This window comes from Amia ocellicauda, chromosome 13 (genome assembly GCF_036373705.1).
Source record: "Amia ocellicauda isolate fAmiCal2 chromosome 13, fAmiCal2.hap1, whole genome shotgun sequence".
NCBI lineage: Eukaryota > Metazoa > Chordata > Actinopteri > Amiiformes > Amiidae > Amia > Amia ocellicauda.
Window position 1 is genome coordinate 494,338 of NC_089862.1, and position 17,772 is coordinate 512,109.

Consider the following 17,772-nt stretch of genomic DNA (forward strand, 5'->3'; position numbering starts at 1 on the left):
CTTCTTTCTGCTTGATATGCTTCCACACTGTACTTAAGGGTATTCTCTATCATAGGTGTAGAGTTTACATGTGTATTTGCAAGTATACATTACAATTCACCAAACTCTTGAAACCAAGTCAATTCTGACCTGAAACAACATGAAATGTTGTTAAATTGCATTGCTAAGCATATGTAATGCAATTGAGCACATCTAACTTCACAGAATGAAGATATTGCAAAACCATCCAAATCAAGCTTCGTTCTCCTTGATATGCTTCCACACTGTACATAAGGTCATTCTCTATCATAGGTGAAGAGTTTACATGTGTATTTGCAAGTATACATTACATTTCATCAAACTCTTGAAACCAAGTCAGTTCTGACCTGAAACAACATGAAATGTTGTAAAATTGCATTTGAAAGCATAAGTAATGCAGATGAGCACATCTAACTTTACAGAATGAAGATATTGCAAAACCATCCAAATCAAGCTTCTTTCTGCTTGATATACTTCCACACTGTACATAAGGTCATTCTCTATCATAGGTGAAGAGTTTACATGTGTATTTGCAAGTATACATTACATTTCATCAAACTCTTGAAACCAAGTCAGTTCTGACCTGAAACAACATGAAATGTTGTAAAATTGCATTTGAAAGCATATGTAATGCAGTTGAGCACATCTAACTTACAGAATGAAGATATTGCAAAACCATCCAAATCAAGCTTCTTTCTGCTTGATATGCTTCCACACTGTACTTAAGGGTATTCTCTATCATAGGTGAAGAGTTTACATGTGTATTTGCAAGTTAACATTACATTTCATCAAACTCTTGAAACCAAGTCAGTTCTGAACTGAAACAACATGAAATGTTGTAAAATTGCATTTGTAAGCATATGTAATGCAGATGAGCACATCTAACTTTACAGAATGAAGATATTTCAAAACCATCCAAATCAAGCTTCTTTCTGCTTGATATGCTTCCACACTGTACTTAAGGATATTCTCTATCATAGGTGAAGAGATTACATGTGTATTTGCAAGTATACATTACAATTCACCAAACTCTTGATACCAAGTCAGTTCAGACCTGAAACAACATGATGTGTTGTAAAATTGCATTTGTAAGCATATGTAATGCAGATGAGCACATCTAACTTTACAGAATGAAGATATTGGAAAACCATCCAAATCAAGCTTCTTTCTGCTTGATATGCTTCCACACTGTACTTAAGGGTATTCTCTATCATAGGTGAAGAGTTTACATGTGTATTTGCAAGTTTACATTACATTTCATCAAACTCTTGAAACCAAGTCAGTTCTGACCTGAAACAACATGAAATGTTGTAAAATTGCATTTGTAAGCATATGTAATGCAATTGAGCACATCTAACTTCACAGAATGAAGGTATTGCAAAACCATCCAAATCAAGCTTCTTTCTGCTTGATATGCTTCCACACTGTACTTAAGGATATTCTCTATCATAGGTGAAGAGTTTACATGTGTATTTGCAAGTTAACATTACAATTCATAAAACTCTTGAAACCAAGTCAGTTCTGACCTGAAACAACATGAAATGTTGTAAAATTGCATTTGTAAGCATATGTAATGCAGATGAGCACATCTAACTTTACAGAATGAAGATATTGCAAAACCATCCAAATCAAGCTTCTTTCTGCTTGATATACTTCCACACTGTACTTAAGGGCATTCTCTGTATAGGGTGAAGAGTTTACATGTGTATTTGCAAGTATACATTACATTTCATCAAACTCTTGAAACCAAGTCAGTTCTGACCTGAAACAACATGAAATGTTGTAAAATTGCATTTGAAAGCATATGTAATGCAGATGAGCACATCTAACTTTACAGAATGAAGATATTGCAAAACCATCCAAATCAAGCTTCTTTCTGCTTGATATGCTTCCACACTGTACTTAAGGGTATTCTCTATCATAGGTGTAGAGTTTACATGTGTATTTGCAAGTATACATTACAATTCACCAAACTCTTGAAACCAAGTCAATTCTGACCTGAAACAACATGAAATGTTGTTAAATTGCATTGCTAAGCATATGTAATGCAATTGAGCACATCTAACTTCACAGAATGAAGATATTGCAAAACCATCCAAATCAAGCTTCGTTCTCCTTGATATGCTTCCACACTGTACATAAGGTCATTCTCTATCATAGGTGAAGAGTTTACATGTGTATTTGCAAGTATACATTACATTTCATCAAACTCTTGAAACCAAGTCAGTTCTGACCTGAAACAACATGAAATGTTGTAAAATTGCATTTGAAAGCATATGTAATGCAGATGAGCACATCTAACTTTACAGAATGAAGATATTGCAAAACCATCCAAATCAAGCTTCTTTCTGCTTGATATACTTCCACACTGTACTTAAGGGCATTCTCTGTATAAGGTGAAGAGTTTACATGTGTATTTGCAAGTATACATTACAATTCATCAAACTCTTGAAACCAAGTCAATTCTGACCTGAAACAACATGAAATGTTGTTAAATTGCATTTCTAAGCATATGTAATGCAGTTGAGCACATCCAACTTTACAGAATGAAGATATTGCAAAACCATCCTAATCAAGCTTCTTTCTCCTTGATATGCTTCCACACTGTACATAAGGTCATTCTCTATCATAGGTGAAGAGTTTACATGTGTATTTGCAAGTATACATTACATTTCATCAAACTCTTGAAACCAAGTCAGTTCTGACCTGAAACAACATGAAATGTTGTAAAATTGCATTTGAAAGCATATGTAATGCAGATGAGCACATCTAACTTACAGAATGAAGATATTGCAAAACCATCCAAATCAAGCTTCTATCTGCTTGATATGCTTCCACACTGTACTTAAGGGTATTCTCTATCATAGGTGAAGAGTTTACATGTGTATTTGCAAGTTAACATTACATTTCATCAAACTCTTGAAACCAAGTCAGTTCTGACCTGAAACAACATGAAATGTTGTAAAATTGCATTTGTAAGCATATGTAATGCAGATGAGCACATCTAACTTTACAGAATGAAGATATTTCAAAACCATCCAAATCAAGCTTCTTTCTGCTTGATATGCTTCCACACTGTACTTAAGGGCATTCTCTGTATAAGGTGAAGAGTTTACATGTGTATTTGCAAGTATACATTACATTTCATCAAACTCTTGAAACCAAGTCAGTTCTGACCTGAAACAACATGAAATGTTGTAAAATTGCATTTGAAAGCATATGTAATGCAGATGAGCACATCTAACTTTACAGAATGAAGATATTGCAAAACCATCCAAATCAAGCTTCTTTCTGCTTGATATGCTTCCACACTGTACTTAAGGGTATTCTCTATCATAGGTGTAGAGTTTACATGTGTATTTGCAAGTATACATTACAATTCACCAAACTCTTGAAACCAAGTCAATTCTGACCTGAAACAACATGAAATGTTGTTAAATTGCATTGCTAAGCATATGTAATGCAATTGAGCACATCTAACTTCACAGAATGAAGATATTGCAAAACCATCCAAATCAAGCTTCGTTCTCCTTGATATGCTTCCACACTGTACATAAGGTCATTCTCTATCATAGGTGAAGAGTTTACATGTGTATTTGCAAGTATACATTATATTTCATCAAACTCTTGAAACCAAGTCAGTTCTGACCTGAAACAACATGAAATGTTGTAAAATTGCATTTGAAAGCATATGTAATGCAGATGAGCACATCTAACTTTACAGAATGAAGATATTGCAAAACCATCCAAATCAAGCTTCTTTCTGCTTGATATGCTTCCACACTGTACTTAAGGGTATTCTCTATCATAGGTGAAGAGTTTACATGTGTATTTGCAAGTTAACATTACATTTCATCAAACTCTTGAAACCAAGTCAGTTCTGACCTGAAACAACATGAAATTTGTAAAATTGCATTTGTAAGCATATGTAATGCAGATGAGCACATCTAACTTTACAGAATGAAGATATTTCAAAACCATCCAAATCAAGCTTCTTTCTGCTTGATATGCTTCCACACTGTACTTAAGGATATTCTCTATCATAGGTGAAGAGATTACATGTGTATTTGCAAGTATACATTACAATTCACCAAACTCTTGATACCAAGTCAGTTCTGACCTGAAACAACATGAAGTGTTGTAAAATTGCATTTGTAAGCATATGTAATGCAGATGAGCACATCTAACTTTACAGAATGAAGATATTGGAAAACCATCCAAATCAAGCTTCTTTCTGCTTGATATGCTTCCACACTGTACTTAAGGGTATTCTCTATCATAGGTGAAGAGTTTACATGTGTATTTGCAAGTTTACATTACATTTCATCAAACTCTTGAAACCAAGTCAGTTCTGACCTGAAACAACATGAAATGTTGTAAAATTGCATTTGTAAGCATATGTAATGCAATTGAGCACATCTAACTTTACAGAATGAAGATATTGCAAAACCATCCAAATCAAGCTTCTTTCTGCTTGATATGCTTCCACACTGTACTTAAGGGTATTCTCTATCATAGGTGTAGAGTTTACATGTGTATTTGCAAGTATACATTACAATTCACCAAACTCTTGAAACCAAGTCAATTCTGACCTGAAACAACATGAAATGTTGTTAAATTGCATTTCTAAGCATATGTAATGCAATTGAGCACATCTAACTTCACAGAATGAAGATATTGCAAAACCATCCAAATCAAACTTCGTTCTCCTTGATATGCTTCCACACTGTACATAAGGTCATTCTCTATCATAGGTGAAGAGTTTACATGTGTATTTGCAAGTATACATTACATTTCATCAAACTCTTGAAACCAAGTCAGTTCTGACCTGAAACAACATGAAATGTTGTAAAATTGCATTTGAAAGCATATGTAATGCAGATGAGCACATCTAACTTTACAGAATGAAGATATTGCAAAACCATCCAAATCAAGCTTCTTTCTGCTTGATATACTTCCACACTGTACATAAGGTCATTCTCTATCATAGGTGAAGAATTTACATGTGTATTTGCAAGTATACATTACATTTCATCAAACTCTTGAAACCAAGTCAGTTCTGACCTGAAACAACATGAAATGTTGTTAAATTGAATTTGTAAGCATATGTAATGCAGTTGAGCACATCCAACTTTACAGAATGAAGATATTGCAAAACCATCCTAATCAAGCTTCTTTCTCCTTGATATGCTTCCACACTGTACATAAGGTCATTCTCTATCATAGGTGAAGAGTTTACATGTGTATTTGCAAGTATACATTACATTTCATCAAACTCTTGAAACCAAGTCAGTTCTGACCTGAAACAACATGAAATGTTGTAAAATTGCATTTGTAAGCATATGTAATGCAATTGAGCACATCTAACTTCACAGAATGAAGATATTGCAAAACCATCCAAATCAAGCTTCTTTCTGCTTGATATGCTTCCACACTGTACTTAAGGATATTCTCTATCATAGGTGAAGAGTTTACATGTGTATTTGCAAGTTAACATTACAATTCATCAAACTCTTGAAACCAAGTCAGTTCTGACCTGAAACAACATGAAATGTTGTTAAATTGCATTTGTAAGCATATGTAATGCAGATGAGCACATCTAACTTTACAGAATGAAGATATAGCAAAACCATCCAAATCAAGCTTCTTTCTGCTTGATATGCTTCCACACTGTACTTAAGGGTATTCTCTATAATAGGTGAAGAGTTTACATGTGTATTTGCAAGTTAACATTACATTTCATCAAACTCTTGAAACCAAGTCAGTTCTGACCTGAAACAACATGAAATGTTGTAAAATTGCATTTGTAAGCATATGTAATGCAGATGAGCTCATCTAACTTTACAGAATGAAGATATTGCAAAACCATCCAAATCAAGCTTCTTTCTGCTTGATATGCTTCCACACTGTACTTAAGGGTATTCTCTATCATAGGTGTAGAGTTTACATGTGTATTTGCAAGTATACATTACAATTCACCAAACTCTTGAAACCAAGTCAATTCTGACCTGAAACAACATGAAATGTTGTTAAATTGCATTTCTAAGCATATGTAATGCAATTGAGCACATCTAACTTCACAGAATGAAGATATTGCAAAACCATCCAAATCAAGCTTCGTTCTCCTTGATATGCTTCCACACTGTACATAAGGTCATTCTCTATCATAGGTGAAGAGTTTACATGTGTATTTGCAAGTATACTTTACAATTCATCAAACTCTTGAAACCAAGTCAATTCTGACCTGAAACAACATGAAATGTTGTTAAATTGCATTTGTAAGCATAAGTAATGCAGTTGAGCACATCCAACTTTACAGAATGAAGATATTGCAAAACCATCCTAATCAAGCTTCTTTCTCCATGATATGCTTCCACACTGTACATAAGGTCATTCTCTATCATAGGTGAAGAGTTTACATGTGTATTTGCAAGTATACATTACAGTTCATCAAACTCTTGAAACCAAGTCAGTTCTGACCTGAAACAACATGAAATGTTGTAAAATTGCATTTGTAAGCATATGTAATGCAGTTGAGCACATCTATCTTTACAGAATGAAGATATTGCAAAACCATCCAAATCAAGCTTCTCTCAGCTTGATATGCTTCCACACTGTACTTAAAGGGTATTCTCTATCATAGGTGAAGAGTTTACATGTGTATTTGCAAGTATACATTACATTTCATCAAACTCTTGAAACCAAGTCAGATCTGACCTGAAACAACATGAAATGTTGTTAAATTGCATTTCTAAGCATATGTAATGCAATTGAGCACATCTAACTTCACAGAATGAAGATATTGCAAAACCATCCAAATCAAGCTTCGTTCTCCTTGATATGCTTCCACACTGTACATAAGGTCATTCTCTATCATAGGTGAAGAGTTTACATGTGTATTTGCAAGTATACATTACAATTCATCAAACTCTTGAAACCAAGTCAATTCTGACCTGAAACAACATGAAATGTTGTTAAATTGCATTTGTAAGCATATGTAATGCAGTTGAGCACATCCAACTTTACAGAATGAAGATATTGCAAAACCATCCTAATCAAGCTTCTTTCTCCTTGATATGCTTCCACACTGTACATAAGGTCATTCTCTATCATAGGTGAAGAGTTTACATGTGTATTTGCAAGTATACATTACATTTCATCAAACTCTTGAAACCAAGTCAGTTCTGACCTGAGACAACATGAAATGTTGTAAAATTGCATTTGTAAGCATATGTAATGCAGTTGAGCACATATATCTTTACAGAATGAAGATATTGCAAAACCATCCAAATCAAGCTTCTCTCAGCTTGATATGCTTCCACACTGTACTTAAAGGGTATTCTCTATCATAGGTGAAGAGTTTACATGTGTATTTGCAAGTATACATTACATTTCATCAAACTCTTGAAACCAAGTCAGTTCTGACCTGAAACAACATGAAATGTTGTAAAATTGCATTTGTGAGCATATGTAATGCAATTGAGCACATCTAACTTCACAGAATGAAGATATTGCAAAACCATCCAAATCAAGCTTCTTTCTCCTTGATATGCTTCAACACTGTACATAAGGGCATTCTCTATCATAGGTGAGGAGTTTACATGTGTATTTGCAAGTATACATTACAATTAATCAAACTCTTGAAACCAAGTCAGTCCTGACCTGAAACACCATGAAATGTTGTAGAATTGCATTTGTAAGCATATGTAATGCAGTTGAGGACATCTATCTTTACAGAATGAAGATATTGCAAAACCATCCAAATCAAGCTTCGTTCTCCTTGATATGCTTCCACACTGTACATAAAGTCATTCTCTATCATAGGTGAAGAGTTTACATGTGTATTTGCAAGTTAACATTACAATTCATCAAACTCTTGAAACCAAGTCAGTTCTGACCTGAAACAACATGAAATGTTGTAAAATTGCATTTGAAAGCATATGTAATGCAGATGAGCACATCTAACTTTACAGAATGAATATATTGCAAAACCATCCAAATCAAGCTTCTTTCTGCTTGATATGCTTCCACACTGTACTTAAGGATATTCTCTATCATAGGTGAAGAGATTACATGTGTATTTGCAAGTTTACATTACATTTCATCAAACTCTTGAAACCAAGTCAGTTCTGACCTGAAACAACATGAAATGTTGTAAAATTGCATTTGAAAGCATATGTAATGCAGTTGAGAACATCTATCTTTACAGAATGAAGATATTGCAAAACCATCCAAATCAAGCTTCTTTCTGCTTGATATGCTTCCACACTGTACTTAAGGGCATTCTCTATCATAGGTGAAGAGATTACATGTGTATTTGCAAGTTTACATTACATTTCATCAAACTCTTGAAACCAAGTCAGTTCTGACCTGAAACAACATGAAATGTTGTAAAATTGCATTTGTAAGCATATGTAATGCAGTTGAGCACATCTATCTTTACAGAATGAAGATATTGCAAAACCATCCAAATCAAGCTTCTCTCAGCTTGATATTCTTCCACACTGTACTTAAGGGTATTCTCTATCATAGGTGAAGAGTTTACATGTGTATTTGCAAGTTAACATTACATTTCATCAAAATCTTGAAACCAAGTCAGTTCTGACCTGAAACAACATGAAATGTTGTAAAATTGCATTTGTAAGCATATGTAATGCAATTGAGCACATCTATCTTTACAGAATGAAGATATTGGAATACCATCCAAATCAAGCTTCTCTCAGCTTGATATGCTTCCACACTGTACTTAAGGGCATTCTCTGTATAAGGTGAAGAGTTTACATGTGTATTTGCAAGTATACATTACAATTCACCAAACTCTTGAAACCAAGTCAGTTCTGACCTGAAACAACATGAAATGTTGTTAAATTGCATTTGTAAGCATATGTAATGCAATTGAGCACATCTAACTTTACAGAATGAAGATATTGCAAAACCATCCAAATCAATCTTCTTTCTCCTTGATATGCTTCCACACTGTACATAAGGGCATTCTCTATCATAGGTGAAGAGTTTACATGTGTATTTGCAAGTATACATTATAATTAATCAAACTCTTGAAACCAAGTCAGTTCTGACCTGAAACACCATGAAATGTTGTAAAATTGCATTTGTAAGCATATGTAATACAGTTGAGCACATCTATCTTTACAGAATGAAGATATTGCAAAACCATCCAAATCAAGCTTCTCTCAGCTTGATATGCTTCCACACTGTACTTAAGGGTATTCTCTATCATAGGTGAAGAGTTTACATGTGTATTTGCAAGTTAACATTACATTTCATCAAACTCTTGATACCAAGTCAGTTCTGACCTGAAACAACATGAAATGTTGTAAAATTGCATTTGTAAGCATATGTAATGCAATTGAGCACATCTAACTTCACAGAATGAAGATATTGCAAAACCATCCAAATCAAGCTTCTTTCTCCTTGATATGCTTCCACACTGTACTTAAGGGCATTCACTGTATAAGGTGAAGAGTTTACATGTGTATTTGCAAGTATACATTACAATTCACCAAACTCTTGAAACCAAGTAAGTTCTGACCTGAAACAACATGAAATGTTGTTAAATTGCATTTGTAAGCATATGTAATGCAATTGAGCACATCTAACTTTACAGAATGAAGATATTGCAAAACCATCCAAATCAAGCTTCTTTCTCCTTGATATGCTTCAACACTGTACATAAGGGCATTCTCTATCATAGGTGAAGACTTTACATGTGTATTTGCAAGTATACATTATAATTAATCAAACTCTTGAAACCAAGTCAGTTCTGACCTGAAACAACATGAAATGTTGTAAAATTGCATTTGAAAGCATATGTAATGCAGATGAGCACATCTAACTTTACAGAATTAAGATATTGCAAAACCATCCAAATCAAGCTTCTTTCTGCTTGATATGCTTCCACACTGTACTTAAGGGCATTCTCTATCATAGGTGAAGAGTTTACATGTGTATTTGCAAGTTAACATTACAATTCATCAAACTCTTGAAACCAAGTCAGTTCTGACCTGAAACAACATGAAATGTTGTAAAATTGCATTTGTAAGCATATGTAATGCAGATGAGCACATCTAACTTTACAGAATGAAGATATTGCAAAACCATCCAAATCAAGCTTCTTTCTGCTTGATATGCTTCCACACTGTACTTAAGAGCATTCTCTATCATAGGTGAAGAGATTACATGTGTATTTGCAAGTTTACATTACATTTCATCAAACTCTTGAAACCAAGTCAGTTCTGACCTGAAACAACATGAAATGTTGTAAAATTGCATTTGTAAGCATATGTAATGCAATTGAGCACATCTATCTTTACAGAATGAAGATATTGGAATACCATCCAAATCAAGATTCTCTCAGCTTGATATGCTTCCACACTGTACTTAAGGGCATTCTCTGTATAAGGTGAAGAGTTTACATGTGTATTTGCAAGTATACATTACAATTCACCAAACTCTTGAAACCAAGTCAGTTCTGACCTGAAACAACATGAAATGTTGTTAAATTGCATTTGTAAGCATATGTAATGCAATTGAGCACATCTAACTTTACAGAATGAAGATATTGCAAAACCATCCAAATCAAGCTTCTTTCTCCTTGATATGCTTCAACACTGTACATAAGGGCATTCTCTATCATAGGTGAAGACTTTACATGTGTATTTGCAAGTATACATTATAATTAATCAAACTCTTGAAACCAAGTCAGTTCTGACCTGAAACAACATGAAATGTTGTAAAATTGCATTTGTAAGCATATGTAATACAGTTGAGCACATCTAACTTCACAGAATGAAGATATTGCAAAACCATCCAAATCAAGCTTCTTTCTCCTTGATATGCTTCCACACTGTACTTAAGGGCATTCTCTGTATAAGGTGAAGAGTTTACATGTGTATTTGCAAGTTTACATTACATTTCATCAAACTCTTGAAACCAAGTCAGTTCTGACCTGAAACAACATGAAATGTTGTAAAATTGCATTTGAAAGCATATGTAATGCAGATGAGCACATCTAACTTTACAGAATGAAGATATTGGAAAACCATCCAAATCAAGCTTCTCTCAGCTTGGTATGCTTCCACACTGTACTTAAGGGTATTCTCTATCATAGGTGAAGAGTTTACATGTGTATTTGCAAGTTAACATTACATTTCATCAAACTCTTGAAACCAAGTCAGTTCTGACCTGAAACAACATGAAATGTTGTAAAATTGCATTTGAAAGTATATGTAATGCAATTGAGCACATCTATCTTTACAGAATGAAGATATTGGAAAACCATCCAAATCAAGCTTCTCTCAGCTTGATATGCTTCCACACTGTACTTAAGGGCATTCTCTGTATAAGGTGAAGAGTTTACATGTGTATTTGCAAGTATACATTACAATTCACCAAACTCTTGAAACCAAGTCAGTTCTGACCTGAAACAACATGAAATGTTGTAAAATTGCATTTGTAAGCATATGTAATGCAATTGAGCACATCTAACTTTACAGAATGAAGATATTGCAAAACCATCCAAATCAATCTTCTTTCTCCTTGATATGCTTCCACACTGTACATAAGGGCATTCTCTATCATAGGTGAAGAGTTTACATGTGTATTTGCAAGTATACATTATAATTAATCAAACTCTTGAAACCAAGTCAGTTCTGACCTGAAACACCATGAAATGTTGTAAAATTGCATTTGTAAGCATATGTAATACAGTTGAGCACATCTATCTTTACAGAATGAAGATATTGCAAAACCATCCAAATCAAGCTTCTCTCAGCTTGATATGCTTCCACACTGTACTTAAGGGTATTCTCTATCATAGGTGAAGAGTTTACATGTGTATTTGCAAGTTAACATTACATTTCATCAAACTCTTGATACCAAGTCAGTTCTGACCTGAAACAACATGAAATGTTGTAAAATTGCATTTGTAAGCATATGTAATGCAATTGAGCACATCTAACTTCACAGAATGAAGATATTGCAAAACCATCCAAATCAAGCTTCTTTCTCCTTGATATGCTTCCACACTGTACTTAAGGGCATTCTCTGTATAAGGTGAAGAGTTTACATGTGTATTTGCAAGTTTACATTACATTTCATCAAATTCTTGAAACCAAGTCAGTTCTGACCTGAAACAACATGAAATGTTGTAAAATTGCATTTGAAAGCATATGTAATGCAGATGAGCACATCTAACTTTACAGAATGAAGATATTGGAAAACCATCCAAATCAAGCTTCTCTCAGCTTGATATGCTTCCACACTGTACTTAAGGGTATTCTCTATCATAGGTGAAGAGTTTACATGTGTATTTGCAAGTTAACATTTCATCAAACTCTTGAAACCAAGTCAGTTCTGACCTGAAACAACATGAAATGTTGTAAAATTGCATTTGTAAGCATATGTAATGCAATTGAGCACATCTAACTTCACAGAATGAAGATATTGCAAAACCATCCAAATCAAGCTTCTTTCTCCTTGATATGCTTCCACACTGTACTTAAGGGCATTCTCTGTATAAGGTGAAGAGTTTACATGTGTATTTGCAAGTATGCATTACAATTCACCAAACTCTTGAAACCAAGTCAGTTCTGACCTGAAACAACATGAAATGTTGTTAAATTGCATTTGTGAGCATATGTAATGCAATTGAGCACATCTAACTTCACAGAATGAAGATATTGCAAAACCATCCAAATCAAGCTTCTTTCTCCTTGATATGCTTCAACACTGTACATAAGGGCATTCTCTATCATAGGTGAAGAGTTTACATGTGTATTTGCAAGTATACATTACAATTAATCAAACTCTTCCAAGTCAGTTCTGACCTGAAACACCATGAAATGTTGTAGAATTGCATTTGTAAGCATATGTAATGCAGTTGAGCACATCTATCTTTACAGAATGAAGATATTGCAAAACCATCCAAATCAAGCTTCGTTCTCCTTGATATGCTTCCACACTGTACATAAGGTCATTCTCTATCATAGGTGAAGAGTTTACATGTGTATTTGCAAGTATACATTACATTTCATCAAACTCTTGAAACCAAGTCAGTTCTGACCTGAAACAACATGAAATGTTGTAAAATTGCATTTGAAAGCATATGTAAAGCAGATGAGCACATCTAACTTTATAGAATGAAGATATTGCAAAACCATCCAAATCAAGCTTCTTTCTGCTTGATATGCTTCCACACTGTACTTAAGGGCATTCTCTATCATAGGTGAAGAGTTTACATGTGTATTTGCAAGTTAACATTACAATTCATCAAACTCTTGAAACCAAGTCAGTTCTGACCTGAAACAACATGAAATGTTGTAAAATTGCATTTGTAAGCATATGTAATGCAGTTGAGCACATCTATCTTTACAGAATGAAGATATTGCAAAACCATCCAAATCAAGCTTCTCTCAGCTTGATATGCTTCCACACTGTACTTAAGGGTATTCTCTATCATAGGTGAAGAGTTTACATGTGTATTTGCAAGTTAACATTACATTTCATCAAACTCTTGAAACCAAGTCAGTTCTGACCTGAAACAACATGAAATGTTGTAAAATTGCATTTGTAAGCATATGTAATGCAATTGAGCACATCTATCTTTACAGAATGAAGATATTGGAAAACCATCCAAATCAAGCTTCTCTCAGCTTGATATGCTTCCACACTGTACTTAAGGGTATTCTCTATCATAGGTGAAGAGTTTACATGTGTATTTGCAAGTTAACATTACATTTCATCAAACTCTTGAAACCAAGTCAGTTCTGACCTGAAACAACATGAAATGTTGTAAAATTGCATTTGTAAGCATATGTAATGCAATTGAGCACATCTATCTTTACAGAATGAAGATATTGGAATACCATCCAAATCAAGCTTCTCTCAGCTTGATATGCTTCCACACTGTACTTAAGGGCATTCTCTGTATAAGGTGAAGAGTTTACATGTGTATTTGCAAGTATACATTACAATTCACCAAACTCTTGAAACCAAGTCAGTTCTGACCTGAAACAACATGAAATGTTGTAAAATTGCAATTGTAAGCATATGTAATGCAATTGAGCACATCTAACTTTACAGAATGAAGATATTGCAAAACCATCCAAATCAAGCTTCTTTCTCCTTGATATGCTTCAACACTGTACATAAGGGCATTCTCTATCATAGGTGAAGACTTTACATGTGTATTTGCAAGTATACATTATAATTAATCAAACTCTTGAAACCAAGTCAGTTCTGACCTGAAACAACATGAAATGTTGTAAAATTGCATTTGTAAGCATATGTAATACAGTTGCGCACATCTATCTTTACAGAATGAAGATACTGCAAAACCATCCAAATCAAGCTTCTCTCAGCTTGATATGCTTCCACACTGTACTTAAGGGTATTCTCTATCATAGGTGAAGAGTTTACATGTGTATTTGCAAGTTAACATTACATTTCATCAAACTCTTGATACCAAGTCAGTTCTGACCTGAAACAACATGAAATGTTGTAAAATTGCATTTGTAAGCATATGTAATGCAATTGAGCACATCTAACTTCACAGAATGAAGATATTGCAAAACCATCCAAATCAAGCTTCTTTCTCCTTGATATGCTTCCACACTGTACTTAAGGGCATTCTCTGTATAAGGTGAAGAGTTTACATGTGTATTTGCAAGTTTACATTACATTTCATCAAACTCTTGAAACCAAGTCAGTTCTGACCTGAAACAACATGAAATGTTGTAAAATTGCATTTGAAAGCATATGTAATGCAGATGAGCACATCTAACTTTACAGAATGAAGATATTGGAAAACCATCCAAATCAAGCTTCTCTCAGCTTGATATGCTTCCACACTGTACTTAAGGGTATTCTCTATCATAGGTGAAGAGTTTACATGTGTATTTGCAAGTTAACATTACATTTCATCAAACTCTTGAAACCAAGTCAGTTCTGACCTGAAACAACATGAAATGTTGTAAAATTGCATTTGTAAGTATATGTAATGCAATTGAGCACATCTAACTTCACAGAATGAAGATATTGCAAAACCATCCAAATCAAGCTTCTTTCTCCTTGATATGCTTCAACACTGTACATAAGGGCATTCTCTATCATAGGTGAAGAGTTTACATGTGTATTTGCAAGTATACATTACAATTAATCAAACTCTTGAAACCAAGTCAGTTCTGACCTGAAACACCATGAAATGTTGTAGAATTGCATTTGTAAGCATATGTAATGCAGTTGAGCACATCTATCTTTACAGAATTAAGATATTGCAAAACCATCCAAATCAAGCTTCGTTCTCCTTGATATGCTTCCACACTGTACATAAGGTCATTCTCTATCATAGGTGAAGAGTTTACATGTGTATTTGCAAGTATACATTACATTTCATCAAACTCTTGAAACCAAGTCAGTTCTGACCTGAAACAACATGAAATGTTGTAAAATTGCATTTGAAAGCATATGTAATGCAGATGAGCACATCTAACTTTACAGAATGAAGATATTGCAAAACCATCCAAATCAAGCTTCTTTCTGCTTGATATGCTTCCACACTGTACTTAAGGGCATTCTCTATCATAGGTGAAGAGTTTACATGTGTATTTGCAAGTTAACATTACAATTCATCAAACTCTTGAAACCAAGTCAGTTCTGACCTGAAACAACATGAAATGTTGTAAAATTGCATTTGTAAGCATATGTAATGCAGATGAGCACATCTAACTTTACAGAATGAAGATATTGCAAAACCATCCAAATCAAGCTTCTTTCTGCTTGATATGCCTCCACACTGTACTTAAGGGTATTCTCTATCATAGGTGAAGAGTTAACATGTGTATTTGCAAGTTAACATTACATTTCATCAAACTCTTGAAACCAAGTCAGTTCTGACCTGAAACAACATGAAATGTTGTAAAATTGCATTTGTAAGCATATGTAATGCAGATGAGCACATCTATCTTTACAGAATGAAGATATTGCAAAACCATCCAAATCAAGCTTCTCTCAGCTTGATATGCTTCCACACTGTACTTAAGAGCATTCTCTATCATAGGTGAAGAGTTTACATGTGTATTTGCAAGTTAACATTACATTTCATCAAACTCTTGAAACCAAGTCAGTTCTGACCTGAAACAACATGAAATGTTGTAAAATTGCATTTGTAAGCATATGTAATGCAATTGAGCACATCTATCTTTACAGAATGAAGATATTGGAATACCATCCAAATCAAGCTTCTCTCAGCTTGATATGCTTCCACACTGTACTTAAGGGCATTCTCTGTATAAGGTGATGAGTTTACATGTGTATTTGCAAGTATACATTACAATTCACCAAACTCTTGAAACCAAGTCAGTTCTGACCTGAAACAACATGAAATGTTGTTAAATTGCATTTGTAAGCATATGTAATGCAATTGAGCACATCTAACTTTACAGAATGAAGATATTGCAAAACCATCCAAATCAAGCTTCTTTCTCCTTGATATGCTTCAACACTGTACATAAGGGCATTCTCTATCATAGGTGAAGACTTTACATGTGTATTTGCAAGTATACATTATAATTAATCAAACTCTTGAAACCAAGTCAGTTCTGACCTGAAACAACATGAGATGTTGTAAAATTGCATTTGAAAGCATATGTAATGCAGATGAGCACATCTAACTTTACAGAATGAAGATATTGCAAAACCATCCAAATCAAGCTTCTTTCTGCTTGATATGCTTCCACACTGTACTTAAGGGCATTCTCTATCATAGGTGAAGAGTTTACATGTGTATTTGCAAGTTAACATTACAATTCATCAAACTCTTGAAACCAAGTCAGTTCTGACCTGAAACAACATGAAATGTTGTAAAATTGCATTTGTAAGCATATGTAATGCAGATGAGCACATCTAACTTTACAGAATGAAGATATTGCAAAACCATCCAAATCAAGCTTCTTTCTGCTTGATATGCTTCCACACTGTACTTAAGGGTATTCTCTATCATAGGTGAAGAGTTAACATGTGTATTTGCAAGTTAACATTACATTTCATCAAACTCTTGAAACCAAGTCAGTTCTGACCTGAAACAACATGAAATGTTGTAAAATTGCATTTGTAAGCATATGTAATGCAATTGAGCACATCTAACTTCACAGAATGAAGATATTGCAAAACCATCCAAATCAAGCTTCTTTCTCCTTGATATGCTTCCACACTGTACTTAAGGGCATTCTCTGTATAAGGTGAAGAGTTTACATGTGTATTTGCAAGTTTACATTACATTTCATCAAATTCTTGAAACCAAGTCAGTTCTGACCTGAAACAACATGAAATGTTGTAAAATTGCATTTGAAAGCATATGTAATGCAGATGAGCACATCTAACTTTACAGAATGAAGATATTGGAAAACCATCCAAATCAAGCTTCTCTCAGCTTGATATGCTTCCACACTGTACTTAAGGGTATTCTCTATCATAGGTGAAGAGTTTACATGTGTATTTGCAAGTTAACATTTCATCAAACTCTTGAAACCAAGTCAGTTCTGACCTGAAACAACATGAAATGTTGTAAAATTGCATTTGTAAGCATATGTAATGCAATTGAGCACATCTAACTTCACAGAATGAAGATATTGCAAAACCATCCAAATCAAGCTTCTTTCTCCTTGATATGCTTCCACACTGTACTTAAGAGCATTCTCTGTATAAGGTGAAGAGATTACATGTGTATTTGCAAGTTTA